Here is a 22,928-nt window from a genome sequence, read left to right on the forward strand (position 1 = left end):
AGAATAGTATTATGATACGATGATGTTTTCTCCATAAATTTATTAAGCTCATATTTGTGCCATACTTTACAAACATGTCTGCCGTGTATTGACTGTGAAAATCTACAGTCAACAAAAATGGTTTAAAGAAATGCCGAAACCCGGGATTGTTCAGAGTTCCAACAAACTCTCCGGATTGCACCAAGGACCTTCAGATCTTCAGTATGACGCTCTCCCAACTGAGCTATTTCGGCACGTTCATGTCCAGACTTAGTCTGCTCGGGCTTAAATATGATGAATTTTGAATGAAAAAATAAAAAGTGCGCAAAATGGCAAACAAAGAAGGACTGCTCTTCTTCGCCATTGTTTTTGCGCAAAAATCAAAATTTTATCTAATTATAAAAGTAAGACCTTCTAGATTTAAAAAAATGCATTTTTCCCATACCGGGAGTAGCACCCGGTCCGTCTGAGTGAAAACCAGATATCCTAACCGCTAGACCATATGGGATATATATCTGCTCACCTTAGGAAATGTTTTCTTGATTAAATACAGCGCGAAGAATAGTATTATGATACGATGATGTTTTCTCCATAAATTTATCAAGCTCATATTTGTGCCATTCTTTACAAACATGTCTGCCGCGTCTTGACTGTGAAAGAGCTCCAGTTAACAAAAATGGTTTTAAAAAATGCCGAAACCCGGGATTTTTCAGAGTTCCTACAAACTCTCCGGATTGAACCAGGGACCTTCAGATCTTCAGTCTGACGCTCTCCCAACTGAGCTATTTCGGAATGTTCATGTCCAGACTTCGTCTGCTCGGGCTTAAATATGATGAATTTTGTATAAAAAAATAAAAAGTGCCAAAATGGCAACCAAAGAAGGACTGCTCTTCCCCGCAATTGTTTTTGCGCAATATTCAAAACTTTGTTTTTGCGCAATAGTCGAAACTTTATCTAATTAAATCGGTAAGAACTTCTAGATTAAAATAAAAGAAATTTTTCCGTACCGGGAGTCGAACCCTGGCAGTCTGGGTGAAAACCAGAAATCTTAACCGCTAGACCATATGGGATATCTGCTCAACTTAGGAAATGTTTTCTTGCTTATTAAAAGCGCGAAGAATAGTATCATGATACGATGATGTTTTCTCCATAAATTTAGTAAGCTCATATTTGTGCCATACTTTACAAACATGTCTGCCGTGTGTTGACTGTGAAAGAGCTACAGTCAACAAAAATGGTTTAAAAAAATGCCGAAACCCGGGATTGTTCAGAGTTCCTACAAACTCTCCGGATTGCACCAAGGACCTTCAGATCTTCAGTCTGACGCTCTCCCAACTGAGCTATTTCGGCACGTTCATGTCCAGACTTAGACTGCTCGGGCTTAAATACAATGAATTTTGAATGAAAAAATAAAAAGTGCGCAAAATGGCAAACAAAGAAGGACTGCTCTTCTTTGCCATTGTTTTTGCGCAATAATCAAAACTTTATCTAATTAAAAAAGTAAGACCTTCTAGATTTAAAAAAAATGCATTTTTCCCATACCGGGAGTCGAACCCGTGCCGTCTGGGTGAAAACCAGAAATCCTAACCGCTAGACCATATGGGATACCTGCTCACCTTAGGAAATGTTTTCTTGATTAAATACAGCGCGAAGAATAGTATTATGATACGATGATGTTTTCTCCATAAATTTATCAAGCTCATATTTGTACCATTCTTTACAAACATGTCTGCCGTGTCTTGACTGTGAAAGAGGTACAGTCAACAAAAATGGTTTAAAGAAATGCCGAAACCCGGGAATGTTCAGAGTTCCTACAAACTCTCCGGATTGAACCAGGGACCTTCAGATCTTCAGTCTGACGCTCTCCCAACTGAGCTATTTCGGCAAGTTCATGTCCAGACTTCGTCTGCTCGGGCTTAAATATGATGAAATTTGTATGAAAAAATAAAAAGTGCGCAAAATGTCAAACAAAGAAGGACTGCTCTTCTTCGCCATTGTTTTTGCGCAATAATCAAAACTTTTTCTAATTATAAAAGTAAGACCTTATAGATTTAAAAAAATGCATTTTTCCCATACCGGGAGTCGAACCCGGGCCGTCTGGGTGAAAACCAGAAATCCTAACCGCTAGACCATATGGGATATCTGCTCAACTTAAGAAATCTTTTCTTGCTTATTAACAGCGCGAAGAATAGTATCATGATACGATGATGTTTTCTCAATAAATTTATTAAGCTCATATATGTGCCATACTTTACAAACATGTCTGCCGCGTATTGACTGTGAAAGAGCTCCAGTTAACAAAAATGGTTTTAAGAAATGCCGAAACCCGGGATTTTTCAGAGTTCCTACAAACTCTCCGGATTGAACCAGGGACCTTCAGATCTTCAGTCTGACGCTCTCCCAACTGAGCTATTTCAACACGTTCATGTCCAGGCTTCGTCTGCTCGGGCTTAAATATGATGAATTTTGTATGAAAAAATAAAAAGTGCCAAAATGGCAACCAAAGAAGGACTGCTCTTCCTCGCAATTGTTTTTGCGCAATATTCAAAACTTTGTTTTTGCGCAATAGTCGAAACTTTATCTAATTAAATAGGTAAGAACTTCTAGATTAAAATAAAAGAAATTTTTCCGTACCGGGAGTAGAACCCTGGCAGTCTGGGTTAAAACCAGAAATCCTAACCGCTAGACCATATGGGATATCTGCTCAACTTAGGAAATGTTTTCTTGCTTATTAACAGCGCGAAGAATAGTATCATGATACGATGATGTTTTCTCCATAAATTTATTAAGCTCATATTTGTGCCATACTTTACAAACATGTCTGCCGTGTCTTGACTGTGAAAGAGCTACAGTCAACAAAAATGGTTTAAAGAAATGCCGAAACCCGGGATTGTTCAGAGTTCCTACAAACTCTCCGGATTGCACCAAGGACCTTCAGATCTTCAGTCTGACGCTCTCCCAACTGAGCTATTTCGGCACGTTCATGTCCAGACTTAGTCTGCTCGGGCTTAAATATGATGAATTTTGAATGAAAAAATAAAAAGTGCGCAAAATGGCAAACAAAGAAGGACTGCTCTTCTTCGCCATTGTTTTTGCGCAAAAATCAAAATTTTATCTAATTATAAAAGTAAGACCTTCTAGATTTAAAAAAATGCATTTTTCTTATACCGGGAGTAGCACCCGATCCGTCTGAGTGAAAACCAGATATCCTAACCGCTAGACCATATGGGATATATATCTGCTCACCTTAGTAAATGTTTTCTTGATTAAATACATTGCGAAAAATAGTATTATGATACGATGATGTTTTCTCCATAAATTCATCAAGCTCATATTTGTGCCATTCTTTACAAACATGTCTGCCGCGTCTTGACTGTGAAAGAGCTCCAGTTAACAAAAATGGTTTAAAAAAATGCCGAAACCCGGGATTTTTCAGAGTTCCTACAAACTCTCCGGATTGAACCAGGGACCTTCAGATCTTCAGTCTGACGCTCTCCCAACTGAGCTATTTCGGCACGTTCATGTCCAGCCTTAGTCTGCTCGGGCTTAAATATGATGAATTTTGTATGAAAAAATAAAAAGTGCCAAAATGGCAACCAAAGAAGGACTGCTCTTCCCCGCAATTGTTTTTGCGCAATATTCAAAACTTTGTTTTTGCGCAATAGTCGAAACCTTATCTAATTAAATCGGTAAGAACTTCTAGATTAAAATAAAAGAAATTTTTCCGTACCGGGAGTCGAACCCTGGCAGTCTGGGTGAAAACCAGAAATCCTAACCGCTAGACCATATGGGATATCTGCTCAACTTAGGAAATGTTTTCTTGCTTATTAACAGCGCGAAGGATAGTATCATGATACGATGATGTTTTCTCCATAAATTTATTAAGCTCATATTTGTGCCATACTTTACAAACATGTCTGCCGTGTCTTGACTGTGAAAGAGCTACAGTCAACAAAAATGGTTTAAAGAAATGCCGAAACCCGGGATTGTTCAGAGTTCCTACAAACTCTCCGGATTGCACCAAGGACCTTCAGATATTCAGTATGACGCTCTCCCAACTGAGCTATTTGGGCACATTCATGTCCAGACTTAGTCTGCTCGGGCTTAAATATGATGAATTTTGAATAAAAAAATAAAAAGTGCGCAAAATGGCAACCAAAGAAGGACTGCTCTTCTTCGCCATTGTTTTTGCGCAATAATCAAAACTTTATCTAATTATAAAAGTAAGACCTTCTAGATTTAAAAAAATGTATTTTTTCCCATACCGGGAGTCAAACCCGGGCCGTCTGGGTGAAAACCAGAAATCCTAACCGCTAGACCATATGGGATATCTGCTCACCTTAGGAAATGTTTTCTTGATTAAATACAGCGCGAAAAATAGTATTATGATACGATGATGTTTTCTCCATAAATTTATCAAGCTCATATTTGTACCATTCTTTAAAAACATGTCTGCCGTGTCTTGACTGTGAAAGAGCTCCAGTTAACAAAAATGGTTTAAAAAATGCCGAAACCCGGGATTTTTCAGAGTTCCTACAAACTCTCCGGATTGAACCAGGGACCTTCAGATCTTCAGTCTGACGCTCTCCCAACTGAGCTATTCCGGCACGTTCATGTCCAGACTTCGTCTGCTCGGGCTTAAATATGATGAATTTTGTATGAAAAAATAAAAAGTGCCAAAATGGCAACCAAAGAAGGACTGCTCTTCCCCGCAATTGTTTTTGCGCAATATTCAAAACTTTGTTTTTGCGCAATAGTCGAAACCTTATCTAATTAAATCGGTAAGAACTTCTAGATTAAAATAAAAGAAATTTTTCCGTACCGGGAGTCGAACCCTGGCAGTCTGGGTGAAAACCAGAAATCCTAACCGCTAGACCATATGGGATATCTGCTCAACTTAGGAAATGTTTTCTTGCTTATTAACAGCGCGAAGGATAGTATCATGATACGATGATGTTTTCTCCATAAATTTATTAAGCTCATATTTGTGCCATACTTTACAAACATGTCTGCCGTGTCTTGACTGTGAAAGAGCTACAGTCAACAAAAATGGTTTAAAGAAATGCCGAAACCCGGGATTGTTCAGAGTTCCTACAAACTCTCCGGATTGCACCAAGGACCTTCAGATATTCAGTATGACGCTCTCCCAACTGAGCTATTTGGGCACATTCATGTCCAGACTTAGTCTGCTCGGGCTTAAATATGATGAATTTTGAATAAAAAAATAAAAAGTGCGCAAAATGGCAACCAAAGAAGGACTGCTCTTCTTCGCCATTGTTTTTGCGCAATAATCAAAACTTTATCTAATTATAAAAGTAAGACCTTCTAGATTTAAAAAAATGTATTTTTTCCCATACCGGGAGTCAAACCCGGGCCGTCTGGGTGAAAACCAGAAATCCTAACCGCTAGACCATATGGGATATCTGCTCACCTTAGGAAATGTTTTCTTGATTAAATACAGCGCGAAAAATAGTATTATGATACGATGATGTTTTCTCCATAAATTTATCAAGCTCATATTTGTACCATTCTTTAAAAACATGTCTGCCGTGTCTTGACTGTGAAAGAGCTCCAGTTAACAAAAATGGTTTAAAAAATGCCGAAACCCGGGATTTTTCAGAGTTCCTACAAACTCTCCGGATTGAACCAGGGACCTTCAGATCTTCAGTCTGACGCTCTCCCAACTGAGCTATTCCGGCACGTTCATGTCCAGACTTCGTCTGCTCGGCCTTAAATATGATGAATTTTGTATGAAAAAATAAAAAGTGCGCAAAATGTCAAACAAAGAAGGACTGCTCTTCTTGGCCATTATTTTTGCGCAATAATAAAAACTTTATCTAATTATAAAAGTAAGACCTTCTAGATTTAAAAAAATGCATTTTTCCCATACCGGGAGCCGAACCCGTGCAGCCTGGGTGAAAACCAGAAATCCTAACCGCTAGACCATATGGGATACCTGCTCACCTTAGGAAATGTTTTCTTGATTAAATACAGCGCGAAGAATAGTATTATGATACGATGATGTTTTCTCCATAAATTTATCAAGCTCATATTTGTACCATTCTTTACAAACATGTCTGCCGTGTCTTGACTGTGAAAGAGCTCCAGTTAACAAAAATGGTTTAAAAAATGCCGAAACCCGGGATTTTTCAGAGTTCCTACAAACTCTCCGGATTGAACCAGGGACCTTCAGATCTTCAGTCTGACGCTCTCCCAACTGAGCTATTCCGGCACGTTCATGTCCAGACTTTGTCTGCTCGGGCTTAAATATGATGAATTTTGTATGAAAAAATAAAAAGTGCGCAAAATGTCAAACAAAGAAGGACTGCTCTTCTTCGCCATTGTTTTTGCGCAATAATCAAAACTTTATCTAATTATAAAAGTAAGACCTTCTAGATTTAAAAAAATGCATTTTTTCCCATACCGGGAGTCGAACCCTGGCAGTCTGGGTGAAAACCAGAAATCCTAACCGCTAGACCATATGGGATATCTGCTCACCTTAGGAAATGTTTTCTTGATTAAATACAGCGCGAAGAATAGTATTATGATACGATTATGTTTTCTCCATAAATTTATCAAGCTCATATTTGTACTATTCTTTACAAACATGTCTGCCGTGTCTTGACTGTGAAAGAGCTCCAGTTAACAAAAATGGTTTAAAAAATGCCGAAACCCGGGATTTTTCAGAGTTCCTACAAACTCTCCGGATTGAACCAGGGACCTTCAGATCTTCAGTCTGACGCTCTCCCAACTGAGCTATTCCGGCACGTTCATGTCCAGACTTAGTCTGCTCGGGCTTAAATATGATGAATTTTGTATGAAAAAATAAAAAGTGCGCAAAATGTCAAACAAAGAAGGACTGCTCTTCTTCGCCATTGTTTTTGCGCAATAATCAAAACTTTATCTAATTATAAAAGTAAGACCTTCTAGATTTAAAAAAAAAATGCATTTTTCCCATACCGGGAGTCGAACCCGTGCCGTCTTGGTGAAAACCAGAAATCCTAACCGCTAGACCATATGGGATACCTGCTCACCTTAGGAAATGTTTTCTTGATTAAATACAGCGCGAAGAATAGTATTATGATACGATGATGTTTTCTCCATAAATTTATCAAGCTCATATTTGACCCATTCTTTACAAACATGTCTGCCGTGTCTTGACTGTGAAAGAGCTACAGTCAACAAAAATGGTTTAAAGAAATGCCAAAACCCGGGATTGTTCAGAGTTCCTACAAACTCTCCGGATTGCACCAAGGACCTTCAGATCTTCAGTATGACGCTCTCCCAACTGAGCTATTTCGGCACGTTCATGTCCAGACTTAGTCTGCTCGGGCTTAAATATGATGAATTTTGAATAAAAAAATAAAAAGTGCGCAAAATGGCAACCAAAGAAGGACTGCTCTTCTTCGCCATTGTTTTTGCGCAATAATCAAAACTTTATCTAATTATAAAAGTAAGACCTTCTAGATTTAAAAAAATGTATTTTTTCCCATACCGTGAGTCGAACCCGGGCAGTCTGGGTGAAAACCAGAAATCCTAACCGCTAGACCATATGGGATATCTGCTCACCTTAGGAAATGTTTTCTTGATTAAATACAGCGCGAAGAATAGTATTATGATACGATGATGTTTTCTCCATAAATTTATCAAGCTCATATTTGTACCATTCTTTAAAAACATGTCTGCCGTGTCTTGACTGTGAAAGAGCTCCAGTTAACAAAAATGGTTTAAAAAATGCCGAAACCCGGGATTTTTCAGAGTTCCTACAAACTCTCCGGATTGCACCAAGGACCTTCAGATCTTCAGTATGACGCTCTCCCAACTGAGCTATTTCGGCACGTTCATGTCCAGACTTAGTCTGCTCGGGCTTAAATATGATGAATTTTGAATAAAAAAATAAAAAGTGCGCAAAATGGCAACCAAAGAAGGACTGCTCTTCTTCGCCATTGTTTTTGCGCAATAATCAAAACTTTATCTAATTATAAAAGTAAGACCTTCTAGATTTAAAAAAATGTATTTTTTCCCATACCGTGAGTCGAACCCGGGCAGTCTGGGTGAAAACCAGAAATCCTAACCGCTAGACCATATGGGATATCTGCTCACCTTAGGAAATGTTTTCTTGATTAAATACAGCGCGAAGAATAGTATTATGATACGATGATGTTTTCTCCATAAATTTATCAAGCTCATATTTGTACCATTCTTTAAAAACATGTCTGCCGTGTCTTGACTGTGAAAGAGCTCCAGTTAACAAAAATGGTTTAAAAAATGCCGAAACCCGGGATTTTTCAGAGTTCCTACAAACTCTCCGGATTGAACCAGGGACCATCATATCTTCAGTCTGACGCTCTCCCAACTGAGCTATTCCGGCACGTTCATGTCCAGACTTCGTCTGCTCGGGCTTAAATATGATGAATTTTGTATGAAAAAATAAAAAGTGCGCAAAATGTCAAACAAAGAAGGACTGCTCTTCTTGGCCATTGTTTTTGCGCAATAATCAAAACTTTATCTAATTATAAAAGTAAGACCTTCTAGATTTAAAAAAATGCATTTTTCCCATACCGGGAGCCGAACCCGTGCAGTCTGGGTGAAAACCAGAAATCCTAACCGCTAGACCATATGGGATACCTGCTCACCTTAGGAAATGTTTTCTTGATTAAATACAGCGCGAAGAATAGTATTATGATACGATGATGTTTTCTCCATAAATTTATCAAGCTCATATTTGTACCATTCTTTACAAACATGTCTGCCGTGTCTTGACTGTGAAAGAGCTCCAAATAACAAAAATGGTTTAAAAAATGCCGAAACCCGGGATTTTTCAGAGTTCCTACAAACTCTCCGGATTGAACCAGGGACCTTCAGATCTTCAGTCTGACGCTCTCCCAACAGAGCTATTCCGGCACGTTCATGTCCAGACTTTGTCTGCTCGGGCTTAAATATGATGAATTTTGTATGAAAAAATAAAAAGTGCGCAAAATGTCAAACAAAGAAGGACTGCTCTTCTTCGCCATTGTTTTTGCGCAATAATCAAAACTTTATCTAATTATAAAAGTAAGACCTTCTAGATTTAAAAAAATGCATTTTTTTTCCATACCGGGAGTCGAACCCTGGCAGTCTGGGTGAAAACCAGAAATCCTAACCGCTAGACCATATGGGATATCTGCTCACCTTAGGAAATGTTTTCTTGATTAAATACAGCGCGAAGAATAGTATTATGATACGATGATGTTTTCTCCATAAATTTATCAAGCTCATATTTGTACCATTCTTTACAAACATGTCTGCCGTGTCTTGACTGTGAAAGAGCTCCAGTTAACAAAAATGGTTTAAAAAATGCCGAAACCCGGGATTTTTCAGAGTTCCTACAAACTCTCCGGATTGAACCAGGGACCTTCAGATCTTCAGTCTGACGCTCTCCCAACTGAGCTATTCCGGCACGTTCATGTCCAGACTTAGTCTGCTCGGGCTTAAATATGATGAATTTTGAATAAAAAAATAAAAAGTGCGCAAAATGTCAAACAAAGAAGGACTGCTCTTCTTCGCCATTGTTTTTGCGCAATAATCAAAACTTTATCTAATTATAAAAGTAAGACTATCTAGATTTAAAAAAATGCATTTTTCCCATACCGGGAGCCGAACCCGTGCCGTCTGGGTGAAAACCAGAAATCCTAACCGCTAGACCATATGGGATACCTGCTCACCTTAGGAAATGTTTTCTTGATTAAATACAGCGCGAAGAATAGTATTATGATACGATGATGTTTTCTCCATAAATTTATCAAGCTCATATTTGTACCATTCTTTACAAACATGTCTGCCGTGTCTTGACTGTGAAAGAGCTCCAGTTAACAAAAATGGTTTAAAAAATGCCGAAACCCGGGATTTTTCAGAGTTCCTACAAACTCTCCGGATTGAACCAGGGACCTTCAGATCTTCAGTCTGACGCTCTCCCAACTGAGCTATTCCGGCACGTTCATGTCCAGACTTTGTCTGCTCGGGCTTAAATATGATGAATTTTGTATGAAAAAATAAAAAGTGCGCAAAATGTCAAACAAAGAAGGACTGCTCTTCTTCGCCATTGTTTTTGCGCAATAATCAAAACTTTATCTAATTATAAAAGTAAGACCTTCTAGATTTAAAAAAATGCATTTTTTCCCATACCGGGAGTCGAACCCTGGCAGTCTGGGTGAAAACCAGAAATCCTAACCGCTAGACCATATGGGATATCTGCTCACCTTAGGAAATGTTATCTTGATTAAATACAGCGCGAAGAATAGTATTATGATACGATGATGTTTTCTCCATAAATTTATCAAGCTCATATTTGACCCATTCTTTACAAACATGTCTGCCGTGTCTTGACTGTGAAAGAGCTACAGTCAACAAAAATGGTTTAAAGAAATGCCGAAACCCGGGATTGTTCAGAGTTCCTACAAACTCTCCGGATTGCACCAAGGACCTTCAGATCTTCAGTCTGACGCTCTCCCAACTGAGCTATTCCGGCACGTTCATGTCCAGACTTCGTCTGCTCGGGATTAAATATGATGAATTTTGTATGAAAAAATAAAAAGTGCGCAAAATGTCAAACAAAGAAGGACTGCTCTTTTTCGCCATTGTTTTTGCGCAATAATCAAAACTTTATCTAATTATAAAAGTAAGACCTTCTAGATTTAAAAAAATGCATTTTTTCCCATACCGGGAGTCGAACCCTGGCAGTCTGGGTGAAAACCAGAAATCCTAACCGCTAGACCATATGGGATATCTGCTCACCTTAGGAAATGTTTTCTTGATTAAATACAGCGCGAAGAATAGTATTATGATACGATGATGTTTTATCCATAAATTTATCAAGCTCATATTTGTACCATTCTTTACAAACATGTCTGCCGTGTCTTGACTGTGAAAGAGCTCCAGTTAACAAAAATGGTTTAAAAAATGCCGAAACCCGGGATTTTTCAGAGTTCCTACAAACTCTCCGGATTGAACCAGGGACCTTCAGATCTTCAGTCTGACGCTCTCCCAACTGAGCTATTCCGGCACGTTCATGTCCAGACTTAGTCTGCTCGGGCTTAAATATGATGAATTTTGTATGAAAAAATAAAAAGTGCCAAAATGGCAACCAAAGAAGGACTGCTCTTCCTCGCAATTGTTTTTGCGCAATATTCAAAACTTTGTTTTTGCGCAATAGTCGAAACTTTATCTAATTAAATAGGTAAGAACTTCTAGATTAAAATAAAAGAAATTTTTCCGTACCGGGAGTAGAACCCTGGCAGTCTGGGTTAAAACCAGAAATCCTAACCGCTAGACCATATGGGATATCTGCTCAACTTAGGAAATGTTTTCTTGCTTATTAACAGCGCGAAGAATAGTATCATGATACGATGATGTTTTCTCCATAAATTTATTAAGCTCATATTTGTGCCATACTTTACAAACATGTCTGCCGTGTCTTGACTGTGAAAGAGCTACAGTCAACAAAAATGGTTTAAAGAAATGCCGAAACCCGGGATTGTTCAGAGTTCCTACAAACTCTCCGGATTGCACCAAGGACCTTCAGATCTTCAGTCTGACGCTCTCCCAACTGAGCTATTTCGGCACGTTCATGTCCAGACTTAGTCTGCTCGGGCTTAAATATGATGAATTTTGAATGAAAAAATAAAAAGTGCGCAAAATGGCAAACAAAGAAGGACTGCTCTTCTTCGCCATTGTTTTTGCGCAAAAATCAAAATTTTATCTAATTATAAAAGTAAGACCTTCTAGATTTAAAAAAATGCATTTTTCTTATACCGGGAGTAGCACCCGATCCGTCTGAGTGAAAACCAGATATCCTAACCGCTAGACCATATGGGATATATATCTGCTCACCTTAGTAAATGTTTTCTTGATTAAATACATTGCGAAAAATAGTATTATGATACGATGATGTTTTCTCCATAAATTTATCAAGCTCATATTTGTGCCATTCTTTACAAACATGTCTGCCGCGTCTTGACTGTGAAAGAGCTCCAGTTAACAAAAATGGTTTAAAAAAATGCCGAAACCCGGGATTTTTCAGAGTTCCTACAAACTCTCCGGATTGAACCAGGGACCTTCAGATCTTCAGTCTGACGCTCTCCCAACTGAGCTATTTCGGCACGTTCATGTCCAGACTTCGTCTGCTCGGGCTTAAATATGATGAATTTTGTATGAAAAAATAAAAAGTGCCAAAATGGCAACCAAAGAAGGACTGCTCTTCCCCGCAATTGTTTTTGCGCAATATTCAAAACTTTGTTTTTGCGCAATAGTCGAAACCTTATCTAATTAAATCGGTAAGAACTTCTAGATTAAAATAAAAGAAATTTTTCCGTACCGGGAGTCGAACCCTGGCAGTCTGGGTGAAAACCAGAAATCCTAACCGCTAGACCATATGGGATATCTGCTCAACTTAGGAAATGTTTTCTTGCTTATTAACAGCGCGAAAGATAGTATCATGATACGATGATGTTTTCTCCATAAATTTATTAAGCTCATATTTGTGCCATACTTTACAAACATGTCTGCCGTGTCTTGACTGTGAAAGAGCTACAGTCAACAAAAATGGTTTAAAGAAATGCCGAAACCGGGATTGTTCAGAGTTCCTACAAACTCTCCGGATTGCACCAAGGACCTTCAGATATTCAGTATGACGCTCTCCCAACTGAGCTATTTGGGCACATTCATGTCCAGACTTAGTCTGCTCGGGCTTAAATATGATGAATTTTGAATAAAAAAATAAAAAGTGCGCAAAATGGCAACCAAAGAAGGACTGCTCTTCTTCGCCATTGTTTTTGCGCAATAATCAAAACTTTATCTAATTATAAAAGTAAGACCTTCTAGATTTAAAAAAATGTATTTTTTTTTCATACCGGGAGTCAAACCCGGGCCGTCTGGGTGAAAACCAGAAATCCTAACCGCTAGACCATATGGGATATCTGCTCACCTTAGGAAATGTTTTCTTGATTAAATACAGCGCGAAGAATAGTATTATGATACGATGATGTTTTCTCCATAAATTTATCAAGCTCATATTTGTACCATTCTTTAAAAACATGTCTGCCGTGTCTTGACTGTGAAAGAGCTCCAGTTAACAAAAATGGTTTAAAAAATGCCGAAACCCGGGATTTTTCAGAGTTCCTACAAACTCTCCGGATTGAACCAGGGACCTTCAGATCTTCAGTCTGACGCTCTCCCAACTGAGCTATTCCGGCACGTTCATGTCCAGACTTCGTCTGCTCGGCCTTAAATATGATGAATTTTGTATGAAAAAATAAAAAGTGCGCAAAATGTCAAACAAAGAAGGACTGCTCTTCTTGGCCATTATTTTTGCGCAATAATAAAAACTTTATCTAATTATAAAAGTAAGACCTTCTAGATTTAAAAAAATGCATTTTTCCCATACCGGGAGCCGAACCCGTGCAGCCTGGGTGAAAACCAGAAATCCTAACCGCTAGACCATATGGGATACCTGCTCACCTTAGGAAATGTTTTCTTGATTAAATACAGCGCGAAGAATAGTATTATGATACGATGATGTTTTCTCCATAAATTTATCAAGCTCATATTTGTACCATTCTTTACAAACATGTCTGCCGTGTCTTGACTGTGAAAGAGCTCCAGTTAACAAAAATGGTTTAAAAAATGCCGAAACCCGGGATTTTTCAGAGTTCCTACAAACTCTCCGGATTGAACCAGGGACCATCAGATCTTCAGTCTGACGCTCTCCCAACTGAGCTATTCCGGCACGTTCATGTCCAGACTTCGTCTGCTCGGGATTAAATATGATGAATTTTGTATGAAAAAATAAAAAGTGCGCAAAATGTCAAACAAAGAAGGACTGCTCTTCTTGGCCATTGTTTTTGCGCAATAATCAAAACTTTATCTAATTATAAAAGTAAGACCTTCTAGATTTAAAAAAATGCATTTTTCCCATACCGGGAGCCAAACCCGTGCCGTCTGGGTGAAAACCAGAAATCCTAACCGCTAGACCATATGGGATACCTGATCACCTTAGGAAATGTTTTCTTGATTAAATACAGCGCGAAGAATAGTATTATGATACGATGATGTTTTCTCCATAAATTTATCAAGCTCATATTTGTACCATTCTTTACAAACATGTCTGCCGTGTCTTGACTGTGAAAGAGCTCCAGTTAACAAAAATGGTTTAAAAAATGCCGAAACCCGGGATTTTTCAGAGTTCCTACAAACTCTCCGGATTGAACCAGGGACCTTCAGATCTTCAGTCTGACGCTCTCCCAACAGAGCTATTCCGGCACGTTCATGTCCAGACTTTGTCTTCTCGGGCTTAAATATGATGAATTTTGTATGAAAAAATAAAAAGTGCGCAAAATGTCAAACAAAAAAGGACTGCTCTTCTTCGCCATTGTTTTTGCGCAATAATCAAAACTTTATCTAATTATAAAAGTAAGACGTTCTAGATTTAAAAAAATGCATTTTTTCCCATACCGGCAGTCGAACCCTGGCAGTCTGGGTGAAAACCAGAAATCCTAACCGCTAGACCATATGGGATATCTGCTCACCTTAGGAAATGTTTTCTTGATTAAATACAGCGCGAAGAATAGTATTATGATACGATGATGTTTTCTCCATAAATTTATCAAGCTCATATTTGTACCATTCTTTACAAACATGTCTGCCGTGTCTTGTCTGTGAAAGAGCTCCAGTTAACAAAAATGGTTTAAAAAATGCCGAAACCCGGGATTTTTCAGAGTTCCTACAAACTCTCCGGATTGAACCAGGGACCTTCAGATCTTCAGTCTGACGCTCTCCCAACTGAGCTATTCCGGCACGTTCATGTCCAGACTTAGTCTGCTCGGGCTTAAATATGATGAATTTTGAATAAAAAAATAAAAAGTGCGCAAAATGGCAACCAAAGAAGGACTGCTCTTCTTCGCCATTGTTTTTGCGCAATAATCAAAACTTTATCTAATTATAAAAGTAAGACCTTCTAGATTTAAAAAAACGTATTTTTTCCCATACTGGGAGTCGAACCCGGGCCGTCTGGGTGAAAACCAGAAATCCTAACCGCTAGGCCATATGGGATATCTGCTCACCTTAGGAAATGTTTTCTTGATTGAATACAGCGCGAAGAATAGTATTATGATACGATGATGTTTTCTCCATAAATTTATCAAGCCCATATTTGTGCCATTCTTTACAAACATGTCTGCCGTGTCTTGACTGTGAAAGAGCTACAGTTAACAAAAATGGTTTAAAAAAATGCCGAAACCCGGTATTTTTCAGAGTTGCTACAAACTCTCCGGATTGAACCAGGGACCTTCAGATCTTCAGTCTGACGCTCTCCCAACTGAGCTATTTCGGCACGTTTATGTCCAGACTTAGTCTGCTCGGGCTTAAATATGATGAATTTTGTATGAAAAAATAAAAAGTGCGCAAAATGGCTACCAAAGAAGGACTGCTCTTCCTCGCCATTGTTTTTGCGCAATAATCAAAACTTTATCTAATTATAAAAGTAAGAACTTCTAGATTTAAAAAAAATGCATTTTTTCCCATACCGGGAGTCGAACCCTGGCAGTCTGGGTGAAAACCAGACATCCTAACCGCTAGACCATATGGGATATCTGCTCACCTTAGGAAATGTTTTCTTGATTAAATACAGCGCGAAGAATAGTATTATGATACGATGATGTTTTCTCCATAAATTTATCAAGCTCATATTTGTACCATTCTTTACAAACATGTCTGCCGTGTCTTGACAGTGAAAGAGCTACAGTCAACAAAAATGGTTTAAAGAAATGCCAAAACCCGGGAATGTTCTAAGTTCCTACAAACTCTCCGGATTGAACCAGGGACATTCAGATCTTCAGTCTGACGCTCTCCCAACTGAGCTATTTCGGCACGTTCATGTCCACACTTAGTCTGCTCGGGCTTAAATATGATGAATTTTGAATGAAAAAAATAAAAAGTGAAAAAATGGCAACCAAAGAAAGCCTGCTCTTCCTCGCCATTGTTTTATGTGCAATATTCAAAACTTTGTTTTTGCGCAATAGTGGAAACTTTATCTAATTAAATCGGTAAGTCTGACGCTCTCCCAACTGAGCTATTTCGGCAAGTTCATGTCCAGACTTCGTCTGCTCGGGCTTAAATATGATGAATTTTGTATGAAAAACTAAAAAGTGCGCAAAATGTCAAACAAAGAAGGACTGCTCTTCTTCGCCATTGTTTTTGCGCAATAATCAAAACTTTTTCTAATTATAAAAGTAAGACCTTCTAGATTTAAAAAAATGCATTTTTCCCATACCGGGAGTCAAACCCGGGCAGTCTGGGTGAAAACCAGAAATCCTAACCGCTAGACCATATGGGATATCTGCTCACCTTAGGAAATGTTTTCTTGATTAAATACAGCGCGAAGAATAGTATTGTGATACGATGATGTTTTCTCCATAAATTAATCAAGCTCATATTTGTACCATTCTTTACAAACATGTCTGCCGTGTCTTGACTGTGAAAGAGCTCCAGTTAACAAAAATGGTTTAAAAAATGCAGAAACCCGGGATTTTTCAGAGTTCCTACAAACTCTCCGAATTGAACCAGGGACCTTCAGATCTTCAGTCTGACGCTCTCCCAACTGAGCTATTTCGGCACGTTCATGTCCAGACTTCGTCTGCTCTTGCTTAAATATGATGAATTTTGTATGAAAAAATAAAAATGCGCAAAATGTCAACCAAAGAAGGACTGCACTTCCTCGCAATTGTTTTTGCGCAATATTCAAAACTTTGCTTTTGCGCAATAGTCGAAACTTTATCTAATTAAATCGGTAAGAACTTCTAGATTAAAATAAAAGAGATTTTCCGTACCGGGAGTCGAACTCTGGCAGTCTGGGTGAAAACCAGAAATCCTAACCGCTAGACCATATGGGATATCTGCTCAATTTAGGAAATCGTTTCTTGCTTATTAACAGCGCGAAGAATAGTATCATGATACGATGAGGTTTTCTCCATAAATTTATCAAGCTCATATTTGTGCCATACTTTAAAAACATGTCTGCCGTGTCTTGACTGTCAAAGAGCTCCAGTCAACAAAAATGGTTTAAAAATATGCCGAAACCGGGGATTTTTCAGAGTTCCTACAAACTCTCCGGATTGAACCAGGGACCATCAGATCTTCAGTCTGACGCTCTCCCAACTGCGCTATTTCGGCACGTTCATGTTCAGACTTAGTCTGCTCGGGCTTAAATATGATGAATTTTGTAAAAAAAAAAAGTGCGCAAAATGTCAAACAAAGAAGGACTGCTCTTCCTCGCCATTGTTTTTGCGCAATAATCAAAACTTTATCTAATTATAAAAGTAAGTACTTCTAGATTTAAAAAAATGCATTTTTCCCATACCGGGAGTCGAACCCGGGCAGTCTGGGTGAAAACCAGAAATCCTAACCGCTATACCATATGGGATATCTGTTCACCTTGGGAAATGTTTTCTTGATTAAATACAGCGCGAAGAATAGTATTATGATACGATGATGTTTTCTCCATAAATTTATCAAGCTCATATTTGTGCCATTCTTTACAAACATGTCTGCCGTGTCTTGACTGTGAAAGAGCTCCAGTTAACAAAAATGGTTTAAAAAAATGCCGAAACCCGGGATTTTTCAGAGTTCCTACAAACTCTCCAGATTGAACCAGGGACCTTCAGATCTTCAGTCTGACGCTATCCCAACTGAGCTATTTCGACACGTTCATGTCCAGACTTAGTCTGCTCGGGCTTGAATATGATGAATTTTGAATGAAAAAATTAAAAAGTGCCAAAATGGCAACCAAAGAAGGACTGCTCTTCCTCGCCATTGTTTTTGCGCAATAATCAAAACTTTGTTTTTGCGCAATAGTCGAGACTTTATCTAATTAAATCGGTAAGAACTTCTAGATTAAAAAAAAAGAGATTTTCCCATACCGGGAGTCGAACCCGGGCCGTCTGGGTGAAAAACCGAAATCCTAACCGCTAGACCATATGGGATACCTGCTCACCTTAGGAAATGTTTTTTTGATTAAATACAGCGCGAAGAATAGTATTATAATACGATGATGTTTTCTCCATAAATTTATCAAGCTCATATTTGTGCCATTCTTTACAAACATGTCTGCCGTGTCTTGACAGTGAAAGAGCTCCAGTTAACAAAAATGGTTTAAAAAAATGCCGGAACCCGGGATTTTTCAGAGTTTCTACAAACTCTCCGGATTGAACCAGGAACCTTCAGATCTTTAGTCTGACGCTCTCCCAACTGAGCTATTTCGGCACGTTTATGTCCAGACTTAGTCTGCTCGGGCTTAAATATGATGAATTTTGTATGAAAAAATAAAAAGTGCGCAAAATGGCTACCAAAGAAGGACTGCTCTTCCTCGCCATTGTTTTTGCTCAATAATCAAAACTTTATCTGATTATAAAAGTAAGAACTTCTAGATTTAAAAAAATGTATTTGTTCCCATACCGGGAGTCGAACCCTGGCAGTCTGTGTGAAAACCAGAAATCCTAACCGCTAGATCATATGGGATATCTGCTCACCTTAGGAAATGTTTTCTTGATTAAATACAGCGCGAAGAATAGTATTATGATACGATGATGTTTTCTCCATAAATTTATCAAGCTCATATTTGTGCCATTCTTTACAAACATGTCTGCCGTGTCTTGACTGTGAAAGAGCTCCAGTTAACAAAAATGGTTTAAAAAAATGCCGAAACCCGGGATTTTTCAGAGTTCCTACAAACTCTCCAGATTGAACCAGGGACCTTCAGATCTTCAGTCTGACGCTATCCCAACTGAGCTATTTCGACACGTTCATGTCCAGACTTAGTCTGCTCGGGCTTAAATATGATGAATTTTGAATGAAAAAATTAAAAAGTGCCAAAATGGCAACCAAAGAAGGACTGCTCTTCCTCGCCATTGTTTTTGCGCAATAATCAAAACTTTGTTTTTGCGCAATAGTCGAGACCTTATCTAATTAAATCGGTAAGAACTTCTAGATTAAAATAAAAGAGATTTTCCCATACCGGGAGTAGAACCCGGGCCGTCTGGGTGAAAACCAGAAATCCTAACCGCTAGACCATATGGGATACCTGCTCACCTTAGGAAATGTTTTCTTGATTAAATACATTGCGAAGAATAGTATTATGATACGATGATGTTTTCTCCATAAATTTATCAAGCTCATATTTGTGCCATTCTTTACAAACATGTCTGCCGTGTCTTGACAGTGAAAGAGCTCCAGTTAACAAAAATGGTTTAAAAAAATGCCGGAACCCGGGATTTTTCAGAGTTGCTACAAACTCTCCGGATTGAACCAGGGACCTTCAGATCTTCAGTCTGACGCTCTCCCAACTGAGCTATTTCGGCACGTTTATGTCCAAACTTAGTCTGCTCGGGCTTAAATATGATGATTATTGTATGAAAAAATAAAAAGTGCGCAAAATGGCTACCAAAGAAGGACTGCTCTTCCTCGCCGTTGTTTTCGCGCAATAATCAAAACTTTATCTAATTATAAAAGCAAGAACTTCTAGATTTAAAAAAATGCATTTTTTCCCATACCGGGAGTCGAACCCTGGCAGTCTGGTTGAAAACCAGAAATCCTAACCGCTAGACCATATGGGATATCTGCTCACCTTAGGAAATGTTTTCTTGATTAAATACAGCGCGAAGAATAGTATTATGATACGATGATGTTTTCTCCATAAATTTATCAAGCTCATATTTGTACCATTCTTTACAAACATGTCTGCCGTGTCTTGACTGTGAAAGAGTTCCAGTCAACAAAAATGGTTTAAAAATAATGCCGAAACCCGGGATTTTTCAGAGTTCCTACAAACTCTCCGGATTGAACCAGGGACCTTCAGACCTTCAGTCTGACGCTATCCCAAATGCGCTATGTCGGCACGTTCATGTCCAGCCTTAGTCTGCTCGGGCTTAAATATGATGAATTCTGAATGAAAAAACTAAAAAGTGCGCAAAATTGCAACCAAAGAAGGACTGCTCTTCCTCGCCATTGTTTTTGCGCAATAATCAAAACTTTTTCTAATTATAAAAGTAAGACCTTCTAGATTTAAAAAAATGCATTTTTCCCATACCGGGAGTCAAACCCGGGCAGTCTGGGTGAAAACCAGAAATCCTAACCGCTAGACCATATGGGATATCTGCTCACCTTAGGAAATGTTTTCTTGATTAAATACAGCGCGAAGAATAGTATTGTGATACGATGATGTTTTCTCCATAAATTAATCAAGCTCATATTTGTACCATTCTTTACAAACATGTCTGCCGTGTCTTGACTGTGAAAGAGCTCCAGTTAACAAAAATGGTTTAAAAAATGCAGAAACCCGGGATTTTTCAGAGTTCCTACAAACTCTCCGAATTGAACCAGGAACCTTCAGATCTTCAGTCTGACGCTCTCCCAACTGAGCTATTTCGGCACGTTCATGTCCAGACTTCGTCTGCTCTTGCTTAAATATGATGAATTTTGTATGAAAAAATAAAAATGCGCAAAATGTCAACCAAAGAAGGACTGCACTTCCTCGCAATTGTTTTTGCGCAATATTCAAAACTTTGCTTTTGCGCAATAGTCGAAACTTTATCTAATTAAATCGGTAAGAACTTCTAGATTAAAATAAAAGAGATTTTCCGTACCGGGAGTCGAACTCTGGCAGTCTGGGTGAAAACCAGAAATCCTAACCGCTAGACCATATGGGATATCTGCTCAATTTAGGAAATCGTTTCTTGCTTATTAACAGCGCGAAGAATAGTATCATGATACGATGAGGTTTTCTCCATAAATTTATCAAGCTCATATTTGTGCCATACTTTAAAAACATGTCTGCCGTGTCTTGACTGTCAAAGAGCTCCAGTCAACAAAAATGGTTTAAAAATATGCCGAAACCGGGGATTTTTCAGAGTTCCTACAAACTCTCCGGATTGAACCAGGGACCATCAGATCTTCAGTCTGACGCTCTCCCAACTGCGCTATTTCGGCACGTTCATGTTCAGACTTAGTCTGCTCGGGCTTAAATATGATGAATTTTGTAAAAAAAAAAAGTGCGCAAAATGTCAAACAAAGAAGGACTGCTCTTCCTCGCCATTGTTTTTGCGCAATAATCAAAACTTTATCTAATTATAAAAGTAAGTACTTCTAGATTTAAAAAAATGCATTTTTCCCATACCGGGAGTCGAACCCGGGCAGTCTGGGTGAAAACCAGAAATCCTAACCGCTATACCATATGGGATATCTGTTCACCTTGGGAAATGTTTTCTTGATTAAATACAGCGCGAAGAATAGTATTATGATACGATGATGTTTTCTCCATAAATTTATCAAGCTCATATTTGTGCCATTCTTTACAAACATGTCTGCCGTGTCTTGACTGTGAAAGAGCTCCAGTTAACAAAAATGGTTTAAAAAAATGCCGAAACCCGGGATTTTTCAGAGTTCCTACAAACTCTCCAGATTGAACCAGGGACCTTCAGATCTTCAGTCTGACGCTATCCCAACTGAGCTATTTCGACACGTTCATGTCCAGACTTAGTCTGCTCGGGCTTGAATATGATGAATTTTGAATGAAAAAATTAAAAAGTGCCAAAATGGCAACCAAAGAAGGACTGCTCTTCCTCGCCATTGTTTTTGCGCAATAATCAAAACTTTGTTTTTGCGCAATAGTCGAGACTTTATCTAATTAAATCGGTAAGAACTTCTAGATTAAAAAAAAAGAGATTTTCCCATACCGGGAGTCGAACCCGGGCCGTCTGGGTGAAAAACCGAAATCCTAACCGCTAGACCATATGGGATACCTGCTCACCTTAGGAAATGTTTTTTTGATTAAATACAGCGCGAAGAATAGTATTATAATACGATGATGTTTTCTCCATAAATTTATCAAGCTCATATTTGTGCCATTCTTTACAAACATGTCTGCCGTGTCTTGACAGTGAAAGAGCTCCAGTTAACAAAAATGGTTTAAAAAAATGCCGGAACCCGGGATTTTTCAGAGTTTCTACAAACTCTCCGGATTGAACCAGGAACCTTCAGATCTTTAGTCTGACGCTCTCCCAACTGAGCTATTTCGGCACGTTTATGTCCAGACTTAGTCTGCTCGGGCTTAAATATGATGAATTTTGTATGAAAAAATAAAAAGTGCGCAAAATGGCTACCAAAGAAGGACTGCTCTTCCTCGCCATTGTTTTTGCTCAATAATCAAAACTTTATCTGATTATAAAAGTAAGAACTTCTAGATTTAAAAAAATGTATTTGTTCCCATACCGGGAGTCGAACCCTGGCAGTCTGTGTGAAAACCAGAAATCCTAACCGCTAGATCATATGGGATATCTGCTCACCTTAGGAAATGTTTTCTTGATTAAATACAGCGCGAAGAATAGTATTATGATACGATGATGTTTTCTCCATAAATTTATCAAGCTCATATTTGTGCCATTCTTTACAAACATGTCTGCCGTGTCTTGACTGTGAAAGAGCTCCAGTTAACAAAAATGGTTTAAAAAAATGCCGAAACCCGAGATTTTTCAGAGTTCCTACAAACTCTCCAGATTGAACCAGGGACCTTCAGATCTTCAGTCTGACGCTATCCCAACTGAGCTATTTCGACACGTTCATGTCCAGACTTAGTCTGCTCGGGCTTAAATATGATGAATTTTGAATGAAAAAATTAAAAAGTGCCAAAATGGCAACCAAAGAAGGACTGCTCTTCCTCGCCATTGTTTTTGCGCAATAATCAAAACTTTGTTTTTGCGCAATAGTCGAGACCTTATCTAATTAAATCGGTAAGAACTTCTAGATTAAAATAAAAGAGATTTTCCCATACCGGGAGTAGAACCCGGGCCGTCTGGGTGAAAACCAGAAATCCTAACCGCTAGACCATATGGGATACCTGCTCACCTTAGGAAATGTTTTCTTGATTA

The 22,928-nt window shown here is 38.6% G+C and overlaps 46 non-coding genes across 46 annotated transcripts; all 46 read right to left on the bottom strand.

The window, feature by feature from the left end:
• Positions 1-669: 669 nt before the first annotated feature.
• Trnaf-gaa lies at positions 670-771 on the bottom strand. Its single transcript has one exon. It is a non-coding gene; the product is annotated as a tRNA-Phe (tRNA).
• A 456-nt stretch (positions 772-1,227) lies between these two features.
• Positions 1,228-1,329, bottom strand: Trnaf-gaa. The gene has a single exon. It is a non-coding gene; the product is annotated as a tRNA-Phe (tRNA).
• Positions 1,330-1,512: 183 nt separating this feature from the next.
• On the bottom strand, positions 1,513-1,584 carry Trnae-uuc. Its single transcript has one exon. It is a non-coding gene; the product is annotated as a tRNA-Glu (tRNA).
• Positions 1,585-1,762: 178 nt separating this feature from the next.
• On the bottom strand, positions 1,763-1,864 carry Trnaf-gaa. The gene has a single exon. It is a non-coding gene; the product is annotated as a tRNA-Phe (tRNA).
• Positions 1,865-2,046: 182 nt separating this feature from the next.
• On the bottom strand, positions 2,047-2,118 carry Trnae-uuc. The gene has a single exon. It is a non-coding gene; the product is annotated as a tRNA-Glu (tRNA).
• A 178-nt stretch (positions 2,119-2,296) lies between these two features.
• On the bottom strand, positions 2,297-2,398 carry Trnaf-gaa. Its single transcript has one exon. It is a non-coding gene; the product is annotated as a tRNA-Phe (tRNA).
• A 456-nt stretch (positions 2,399-2,854) lies between these two features.
• Positions 2,855-2,956, bottom strand: Trnaf-gaa. The gene has a single exon. It is a non-coding gene; the product is annotated as a tRNA-Phe (tRNA).
• Positions 2,957-3,392: 436 nt separating this feature from the next.
• Positions 3,393-3,494, bottom strand: Trnaf-gaa. The gene has a single exon. It is a non-coding gene; the product is annotated as a tRNA-Phe (tRNA).
• Positions 3,495-4,235: 741 nt separating this feature from the next.
• Positions 4,236-4,307, bottom strand: Trnae-uuc. Its single transcript has one exon. It is a non-coding gene; the product is annotated as a tRNA-Glu (tRNA).
• Positions 4,308-4,484: 177 nt separating this feature from the next.
• Positions 4,485-4,586, bottom strand: Trnaf-gaa. The gene has a single exon. It is a non-coding gene; the product is annotated as a tRNA-Phe (tRNA).
• A 741-nt stretch (positions 4,587-5,327) lies between these two features.
• Positions 5,328-5,399, bottom strand: Trnae-uuc. Its single transcript has one exon. It is a non-coding gene; the product is annotated as a tRNA-Glu (tRNA).
• Positions 5,400-5,576: 177 nt separating this feature from the next.
• Trnaf-gaa lies at positions 5,577-5,678 on the bottom strand. Its single transcript has one exon. It is a non-coding gene; the product is annotated as a tRNA-Phe (tRNA).
• A 431-nt stretch (positions 5,679-6,109) lies between these two features.
• On the bottom strand, positions 6,110-6,211 carry Trnaf-gaa. The gene has a single exon. It is a non-coding gene; the product is annotated as a tRNA-Phe (tRNA).
• A 183-nt stretch (positions 6,212-6,394) lies between these two features.
• Positions 6,395-6,466, bottom strand: Trnae-uuc. Its single transcript has one exon. It is a non-coding gene; the product is annotated as a tRNA-Glu (tRNA).
• Positions 6,467-6,643: 177 nt separating this feature from the next.
• On the bottom strand, positions 6,644-6,745 carry Trnaf-gaa. Its single transcript has one exon. It is a non-coding gene; the product is annotated as a tRNA-Phe (tRNA).
• Positions 6,746-7,465: 720 nt separating this feature from the next.
• Positions 7,466-7,537, bottom strand: Trnae-uuc. Its single transcript has one exon. It is a non-coding gene; the product is annotated as a tRNA-Glu (tRNA).
• A 462-nt stretch (positions 7,538-7,999) lies between these two features.
• Trnae-uuc lies at positions 8,000-8,071 on the bottom strand. The gene has a single exon. It is a non-coding gene; the product is annotated as a tRNA-Glu (tRNA).
• Positions 8,072-8,248: 177 nt separating this feature from the next.
• On the bottom strand, positions 8,249-8,350 carry Trnaf-gaa. The gene has a single exon. It is a non-coding gene; the product is annotated as a tRNA-Phe (tRNA).
• A 431-nt stretch (positions 8,351-8,781) lies between these two features.
• Positions 8,782-8,883, bottom strand: Trnaf-gaa. The gene has a single exon. It is a non-coding gene; the product is annotated as a tRNA-Phe (tRNA).
• Positions 8,884-9,316: 433 nt separating this feature from the next.
• On the bottom strand, positions 9,317-9,418 carry Trnaf-gaa. The gene has a single exon. It is a non-coding gene; the product is annotated as a tRNA-Phe (tRNA).
• A 431-nt stretch (positions 9,419-9,849) lies between these two features.
• Positions 9,850-9,951, bottom strand: Trnaf-gaa. The gene has a single exon. It is a non-coding gene; the product is annotated as a tRNA-Phe (tRNA).
• A 183-nt stretch (positions 9,952-10,134) lies between these two features.
• Positions 10,135-10,206, bottom strand: Trnae-uuc. The gene has a single exon. It is a non-coding gene; the product is annotated as a tRNA-Glu (tRNA).
• A 178-nt stretch (positions 10,207-10,384) lies between these two features.
• On the bottom strand, positions 10,385-10,486 carry Trnaf-gaa. Its single transcript has one exon. It is a non-coding gene; the product is annotated as a tRNA-Phe (tRNA).
• Positions 10,487-10,669: 183 nt separating this feature from the next.
• Positions 10,670-10,741, bottom strand: Trnae-uuc. Its single transcript has one exon. It is a non-coding gene; the product is annotated as a tRNA-Glu (tRNA).
• Positions 10,742-10,918: 177 nt separating this feature from the next.
• On the bottom strand, positions 10,919-11,020 carry Trnaf-gaa. Its single transcript has one exon. It is a non-coding gene; the product is annotated as a tRNA-Phe (tRNA).
• A 456-nt stretch (positions 11,021-11,476) lies between these two features.
• Positions 11,477-11,578, bottom strand: Trnaf-gaa. The gene has a single exon. It is a non-coding gene; the product is annotated as a tRNA-Phe (tRNA).
• Positions 11,579-12,014: 436 nt separating this feature from the next.
• Positions 12,015-12,116, bottom strand: Trnaf-gaa. The gene has a single exon. It is a non-coding gene; the product is annotated as a tRNA-Phe (tRNA).
• Positions 12,117-13,106: 990 nt separating this feature from the next.
• On the bottom strand, positions 13,107-13,208 carry Trnaf-gaa. The gene has a single exon. It is a non-coding gene; the product is annotated as a tRNA-Phe (tRNA).
• A 431-nt stretch (positions 13,209-13,639) lies between these two features.
• On the bottom strand, positions 13,640-13,741 carry Trnaf-gaa. Its single transcript has one exon. It is a non-coding gene; the product is annotated as a tRNA-Phe (tRNA).
• Positions 13,742-14,172: 431 nt separating this feature from the next.
• Trnaf-gaa lies at positions 14,173-14,274 on the bottom strand. Its single transcript has one exon. It is a non-coding gene; the product is annotated as a tRNA-Phe (tRNA).
• A 432-nt stretch (positions 14,275-14,706) lies between these two features.
• Positions 14,707-14,808, bottom strand: Trnaf-gaa. Its single transcript has one exon. It is a non-coding gene; the product is annotated as a tRNA-Phe (tRNA).
• A 183-nt stretch (positions 14,809-14,991) lies between these two features.
• On the bottom strand, positions 14,992-15,063 carry Trnae-uuc. Its single transcript has one exon. It is a non-coding gene; the product is annotated as a tRNA-Glu (tRNA).
• A 464-nt stretch (positions 15,064-15,527) lies between these two features.
• Positions 15,528-15,599, bottom strand: Trnae-uuc. The gene has a single exon. It is a non-coding gene; the product is annotated as a tRNA-Glu (tRNA).
• Positions 15,600-16,273: 674 nt separating this feature from the next.
• Positions 16,274-16,345, bottom strand: Trnae-uuc. Its single transcript has one exon. It is a non-coding gene; the product is annotated as a tRNA-Glu (tRNA).
• Positions 16,346-17,359: 1,014 nt separating this feature from the next.
• Trnae-uuc lies at positions 17,360-17,431 on the bottom strand. Its single transcript has one exon. It is a non-coding gene; the product is annotated as a tRNA-Glu (tRNA).
• A 178-nt stretch (positions 17,432-17,609) lies between these two features.
• Trnaf-gaa lies at positions 17,610-17,711 on the bottom strand. Its single transcript has one exon. It is a non-coding gene; the product is annotated as a tRNA-Phe (tRNA).
• Positions 17,712-18,168: 457 nt separating this feature from the next.
• On the bottom strand, positions 18,169-18,270 carry Trnaf-aaa. Its single transcript has one exon. It is a non-coding gene; the product is annotated as a tRNA-Phe (tRNA).
• Positions 18,271-18,703: 433 nt separating this feature from the next.
• Trnaf-gaa lies at positions 18,704-18,805 on the bottom strand. The gene has a single exon. It is a non-coding gene; the product is annotated as a tRNA-Phe (tRNA).
• A 207-nt stretch (positions 18,806-19,012) lies between these two features.
• Positions 19,013-19,084, bottom strand: Trnae-uuc. Its single transcript has one exon. It is a non-coding gene; the product is annotated as a tRNA-Glu (tRNA).
• Positions 19,085-19,262: 178 nt separating this feature from the next.
• On the bottom strand, positions 19,263-19,364 carry Trnaf-gaa. The gene has a single exon. It is a non-coding gene; the product is annotated as a tRNA-Phe (tRNA).
• A 183-nt stretch (positions 19,365-19,547) lies between these two features.
• On the bottom strand, positions 19,548-19,619 carry Trnae-uuc. The gene has a single exon. It is a non-coding gene; the product is annotated as a tRNA-Glu (tRNA).
• A 464-nt stretch (positions 19,620-20,083) lies between these two features.
• Positions 20,084-20,155, bottom strand: Trnae-uuc. Its single transcript has one exon. It is a non-coding gene; the product is annotated as a tRNA-Glu (tRNA).
• Positions 20,156-21,169: 1,014 nt separating this feature from the next.
• Positions 21,170-21,241, bottom strand: Trnae-uuc. Its single transcript has one exon. It is a non-coding gene; the product is annotated as a tRNA-Glu (tRNA).
• A 178-nt stretch (positions 21,242-21,419) lies between these two features.
• On the bottom strand, positions 21,420-21,521 carry Trnaf-gaa. Its single transcript has one exon. It is a non-coding gene; the product is annotated as a tRNA-Phe (tRNA).
• Positions 21,522-21,978: 457 nt separating this feature from the next.
• Trnaf-aaa lies at positions 21,979-22,080 on the bottom strand. The gene has a single exon. It is a non-coding gene; the product is annotated as a tRNA-Phe (tRNA).
• A 742-nt stretch (positions 22,081-22,822) lies between these two features.
• Trnae-uuc lies at positions 22,823-22,894 on the bottom strand. Its single transcript has one exon. It is a non-coding gene; the product is annotated as a tRNA-Glu (tRNA).
• Between the last annotated feature and the right edge of the window lie 34 nt (positions 22,895-22,928).

Source organism: Nematostella vectensis, chromosome 11 (assembly GCF_932526225.1).
Source record: "Nematostella vectensis chromosome 11, jaNemVect1.1, whole genome shotgun sequence".
NCBI lineage: Eukaryota > Metazoa > Cnidaria > Anthozoa > Actiniaria > Edwardsiidae > Nematostella > Nematostella vectensis.